Below are 6,000 nucleotides of genomic sequence, written 5' to 3'. Positions count from 1 at the left end.
TATATATATTTAAAGAATAACAGATAGTATAAACACATCATTTTTATAAAGTTCCGTGGATAAAATTAAGATGAGAATGGAAAACCTTCAGATCTATACAACGTATGTCAGGGACAGCGAAAAGGTTTTATGTCCAGATTAATCTGCCCCTAGAGTTCACCCCCATTAATTAGGCCAACCGCCGCTGCCTTAGCGGTTTTTGCGGTGACAATTGACGTATGGTTCACACTAATACCAGCCAAGCCAGTAATGCCAATTAGTCATATAAAAAATTGGACTATGAACTAAAAATATTAATATTTTTTTTATATTTCTTATCGGAAACCCTTTGCTAAATATCTGACCTAACAATATACATATTAGTTTTGTTGTTAAATACTAATATTATGAAGAGGTAAGTTTTGTTACGTTTTTTTTAGTCTCACTCTTAATCTAATAGTCCTATTGATAGTTAATATGTTAAATATTGTGCTTATTATTGCATTACATGTTGTAGTTAGCAGCACTGTAAAACCATGAGTAGATAAAAACAATCTAAAAATAATGAATAAACTACATTTAATAAAATATCACATCGTCATCCACTTCTATAAGGTAGACAAGCGGATATTTATACGGAGTGTTACAAAAAAACTTCAATTGACGAGAATAGAACAGCCACTATTGATTGCCTCTATTTTCAGTACCACTTCAGCTACCTCCATATAGCACACCTGTTTTATCTACGGCGAGATTATTAATGACTTATAGCCTTTACTAATGAACTAGAAAAACTTGGAACTGGAACTTGGTAAAATAGAATTCGTTTTTTCATCAGATAATTCTAATTTTCTAACATATTGTGTTGATAAAAAGTGTTTTATCTTTTTTAAATGTGCTGGGTTTTGGCTTCTCTTGTATAGGGGAACATTTAAAGCATGTATCGACACGCTGCTCTAATACAAGAGGCAGAATTCCATCTTATCCGCCGAGTAAGAGTTGAAATATAAACATAAATTAAGAACATGAATATTCAAAGTTTCTTGCCTGTGTTTGTATCGCTATCTTCACTTAAGATTCAGGTGTTCTAATCACTGAGCCATCTCAACTTCATTAATTATTATTATTAGTCTCAGTTAGCTTAAGTTTCGTTCAAACAGAGAAAACCAATTCGTACCCGCCGTCACGTAAATGATTTGACTAAGATTGTATCAAGTAACCAATTTACATGGAGAGATTTTTAAATTTCCCTTCGCAATGTTAGTCGATTTAAAAAGGGATGGAAGTTATAAGAATGGGAGAGATATTTTAGGCGTGTTTACATTAACATCTGATTCGCTCGTGACGTCCTTTACGTGTAAAAACGGCCGAGTAACAGATATTGTTTATTCTCGGCACGTATTCGACTCCATTGTAAACATACGCAAGATAATCAAAGTGAATTTTAAAATAATGTATTTTTTTTAATGTTTCTTTTCTTTTAATTAGAATTTTTCGTTATGATCTTTAAGTATTTTGAGAAAAAGTTTTTACACTGTATTTTTTATTTAAATGCTCATTACTGGGCAAATAGCTCCTTTCCTAAAGAAGTTTTGGTGATACATGCATACTGCTCCCTATTGGTGCTTTGGATTGGTGAGAAGAAGAAGAAGAATGTGGCAGAATTTCATCCGACACATTATACAGTTCTCCTAATGATGTCTTCCCTTGCCTGGTGCCAAGCACGGGATGAATAATTAATTGGTTTCCTCAATCTTTGGTTAAGATTCGGTGTTCTAACCGACGAGTTATCTTGGCTCTCGTGTTAAACTTGTCTAAGAAATTTTAATTAGTTATGTTGTTGGCCTTAATTTTTCCAAGCAAACTAGATAGAACTCTAATCATTTCTATAAGAGTCTCAAATTTCATAACCATCATTAAAACATCTCTAAGAATATTAAAAGTTATCGTATTACACAAATTATTAATAATAAAAAGTTATATTAACTTAGGTTAACTCATATTGTTACTGGACAAGATCCTTATAAAATACGCTAAGAAACTTATTATTGATAGACGACGTTACCTTATGAATACTTAAAAGGTGAAGTACATAAGCTAAGTGCACACCAGAACGAATTATTGGAACAATGCCCGCAATAATTCACGGATCGCGCGAAACGTTGAAAAATATTTGTGAAACGACTGCTGTTCAAAACATCGTGAATTCACTCGTTGAAACAATGGTCGCATGTAAGGAAAAATAAGTTTCACGGTTCGTGCGAGCTCCAGAGCTGTCGGTGTGAGTTAGGGCTTACTGTGATGGAGACATGCGCGGTGTGCGCCAAGAGCGACTTCGACACAGTGACGGCCGGCGTCGCGGCAAATGCCCGCCAGGGTGCATTCGGTAAGGTGCAAACATGCCAGCTCCACGTTCCAACTTACGTAAGTTGCTGATTACGCGAATTTGTAATTAAATTAAACTTGACTGATATTACGGGGCTTAATAGTGTCGATTTGAAAAATAATAATAAACTTTTTTATGTATGTTAGTCGTGAAGTGAGCAATTATAAGTGTGTGACAGATAAGTGTTTAGTCAAATAAAATCTGGGACTCGAATTCATTGAATTCATGTAAGTTTCATTGAATTTACATACATTTATTTGAAGCAATAACATTTGTGGAAAATATTCTCATTTACGTATTTTCTAAATATTTCGACGAATTTATTTTAAGATATCGCTGATCATGTAAACACAAAATTTATGAGTTATCTATAATAGATTATAAATATAAAAACTAATAATTATAATATCAAATTATTCATGGTTCACGTGACACAGTATTTGACGTTAGATATATTGAAAAAGTTGCCCGAAAAATAACTAAAAATTTAAAAATATATAATTATTTCATTATTTTAGAAGAGTGATACATCCCTTGGTAGATTACCTGATTACTAATAATATTATATAAATTTTTGACTGTATTCCATTCGATGGAAATAGTATTTATACTACTGATATGTAATATTTTTTATTTTTTTATTTACTTTACAACATTCACGGGCTCACAGTTGCCCGTGCACATGCTTTTTTCACATTTTATTTTTATAAATTTTGGCGTTATTTTATACGTTTGCTGAACATCAGCAGATCTTCGCTGGACTTCTATTATATGTACTATTAAGTTTTTATAGTTGTTTTTCTTTAGAACAAACATCCCGAACCGTTGGTAGCTTGACATTAAATGTAATTCTTTAAAATGATGTGCTCATCTTTCAATAAAGAGATTTTATTGATTTTTGATGTTAATTTTTTTAATGAGTTCAGCTTAAATATTAAAAAACAGACAGTATAATAAAGAAAGTATACACCGTGAATAATCTGTTTTCGGCTTCTTCGAACAAATTTACTACGGAACTTAGTCCATTAGTGCTTGCGAAGTAACGTTTTTAACTCGCCCTTGAAAACTTGGGTAATTGCTGCGGCAAAATGTTTTTGGATTAAAATTTGTACTTCATTGTCGTAAGTCTCGAATGATCTCGGGGGCATTTACTCGAAAAATGTTAACAAGAGTTTGTGATTACTTTTGCAAGAGAGGTTTTTAAATAGAACGAAATATTTTTAGTACATAGGTCGTCTGTATATTATAATAAATAAATAATTCAATTTACTAATCATTTTATACTGTATCTTGATTATTATTACAGGTAGTTGTTAGTGTTTAACCATCTTTGAAAAATATAGTTAAGTTCAATGCTAAATTTTTATTTAACGTGTGCAATTATTTTTCATAATTTTTTGTATGAAGCCGTTAGAAAATTTCTTCTAATCGTTCGAGCGTCTTTGATTTTTGAGGACATCATATCCTGAAAGACATTCGGTTCTTTTTTATTATTTATTTAAAAAAAAATACATGAGCAAAGCATGCTGGTAGTAGTTAGTTCTGAATTCGAATTTATTTATCCAATTCAGAATCTATTGCCAAGGTAAGAACAGGAAAGAACAAAAGTAACTCATTGTGATTTCTGATTCTGATGTTTCAATAAATAGCACAAGGAAAAAATCTTCGGAACACTATCATCGGTTTTATAAGTTTAAGTTTAAATATTTAATAATAAAAAGAAACGTCTCGTAAATCGCTTTTCAAAAATTGATTTTCTTATATTACTATTATTTTTTATAGTTTGTGTGATTTAAGAAAGTCGTCTATATAAAGTTCAAAAGAAATTGTCACAGAATATATATATTGTGTGACGAATATATGTTTATTTAAAGAAACATATAATACATAATTGGAATTATAAATCTAGAAATTTCTCGGTCTTATTGCTAAAAAAAAAATTCGTACAAACAAAATTTTACACTTTATTTACACAAGAAAGAATCATTAATTAAATTCATTGTTAATACGTATACTATTATTATTAAAATTAACGAAATTTATTTAACTTATTACATACAAATTAAACAAAACATAAACTAATTATATCAAAATAAGTTTAAAATTATGCTCATTTATATTTATAATCATGATAATATAATTTGAAGGTAATTTTAAATAACTGTGTAATATAATAATCTTAAATGGGTTGCTTTATTATCGGCTGGCGAACTGTGATTGATTTACGTGGGTCGAAAAAGAGTGATCTTGTTCCTCCGCACCCCTCATTAAGGCAGACGACAGCTCGAGGCCATCTAGGCTGTCTACTAAACAAAAAATATATTTGTTGCATATGAGGCCTTGGTGTTAAACTTACTTTTAATAATATATTTAGATGACGAACTTTCACATAGTATTATTATTACGATTTACCTTCAGTAGCTCACCGCAGAACTCGAGCGACGAATGTCAGAATGTGACATTGACTGTAATAATAATTAGGATACACGTTGATACGTGTGACGTTAGACTTACAGTGATACCCCAGTTTGATAACTGGGGTATCACTGTAAGTCTGTTGTCAACATTTCACGAGTGAAATAGGTAGTGAATTCTTACAGAATACCACAGTAGGTTATTTCATAGAAAATATATGGCATTGGACAGTCATGCGGGTACAATTATAAATAACTCCGAAAATTTCAACAACAACTATGTTGAAATTTTAGAGAGAGCGGAAAATTATTCTCCTAAACTTAAATTGCTTAGTTCATTATAATAAGGAACAAACAATTACATTACATGATATATTTTTTTCTTTTGCATTTATCAAAAGCTGATGTGAAAAAAGTATTAAAAATTCAGTCATATATGTAGACTATATAAAATGACATGTATGATAAATGGGCTTGTATTTGAATTAAAAATAGTATATATAAATTTATAAATATTGCATTGAATTATTGCATTAACAGCCTGTAAACTTCCCTTTGTAATGTACAAAGGGAGAGGAGGCCTTTATCCCAGCAGTGGGACATTTACGGGCTGCTAATGCATTCATAATGCAAAAAAACTTCCCTCTGCTGGGCTAAGGCCTTTTTTGAGGAGAAGGTTTGGAGCACACTCAACCACGCTGCTCCAATGCGGGTTGGTGGATACACATGGGGCAGAATTTCGTTGAAATTAGACACGTCCAGGTTTCCTCACGATGTTTTCCTTCACCGCCAAGCACGAGATGAATTATAAACACAAATAAAGCACATGAAAATTCAGTGGTGCTTGTCTGGGTTGAACCCGCAACTAACGTTCTAACCGCTGGGCCATCTCAGCTCGGCAAATTTATAAATATTAAATATTAAAAAAAGAGGTTATTCTTGGTAATATCTACATTAAAAACAGGTGGTTTTGTATATTTACATTACAATTATTTTGTTTAATAATAACATAATTATAGTCACAATTTTAACATGCATTATTTATTTTTTACAGATAACATTTTAAAAGTATTTTATTTACCATTCTAAATATAGACATGATTCTTTATAAATTCATAAACTACCTTAAGATTTGTGGCCAGTTACGAAAAAAAGCCCAAATGGCCCAATGAAGGGCTCGTCAAGCGTAACTGAAAGACAAATCAAACACAGACAGTCAAA

The 6,000-nt window shown here is 31.3% G+C and overlaps 1 protein-coding gene across 1 annotated transcript in view; it reads left to right on the top strand.

Annotated features, from left to right (window-relative positions):
• The first annotated feature begins 2,333 nt into the window (after positions 1-2,333).
• The window catches only part of LOC125076917, a 63,170-nt gene continuing 59,503 nt past the window's right edge, over positions 2,334-6,000 (top strand). The window contains exon 1 of the mRNA XM_047688677.1: positions 2,334-2,592. The gene's annotated coding sequence lies outside the window, so the exon portion shown is untranslated. The remainder of the gene's footprint in view (positions 2,593-6,000) is intronic.

Source organism: Vanessa atalanta, chromosome 1 (assembly GCF_905147765.1).
Source record: "Vanessa atalanta chromosome 1, ilVanAtal1.2, whole genome shotgun sequence".
Lineage (NCBI taxonomy): Eukaryota > Metazoa > Arthropoda > Insecta > Lepidoptera > Nymphalidae > Vanessa > Vanessa atalanta.
The sequence above is the reverse complement of the archived record's forward strand: the minus strand, read 5'-3'. Positions and strand labels throughout refer to the sequence as shown.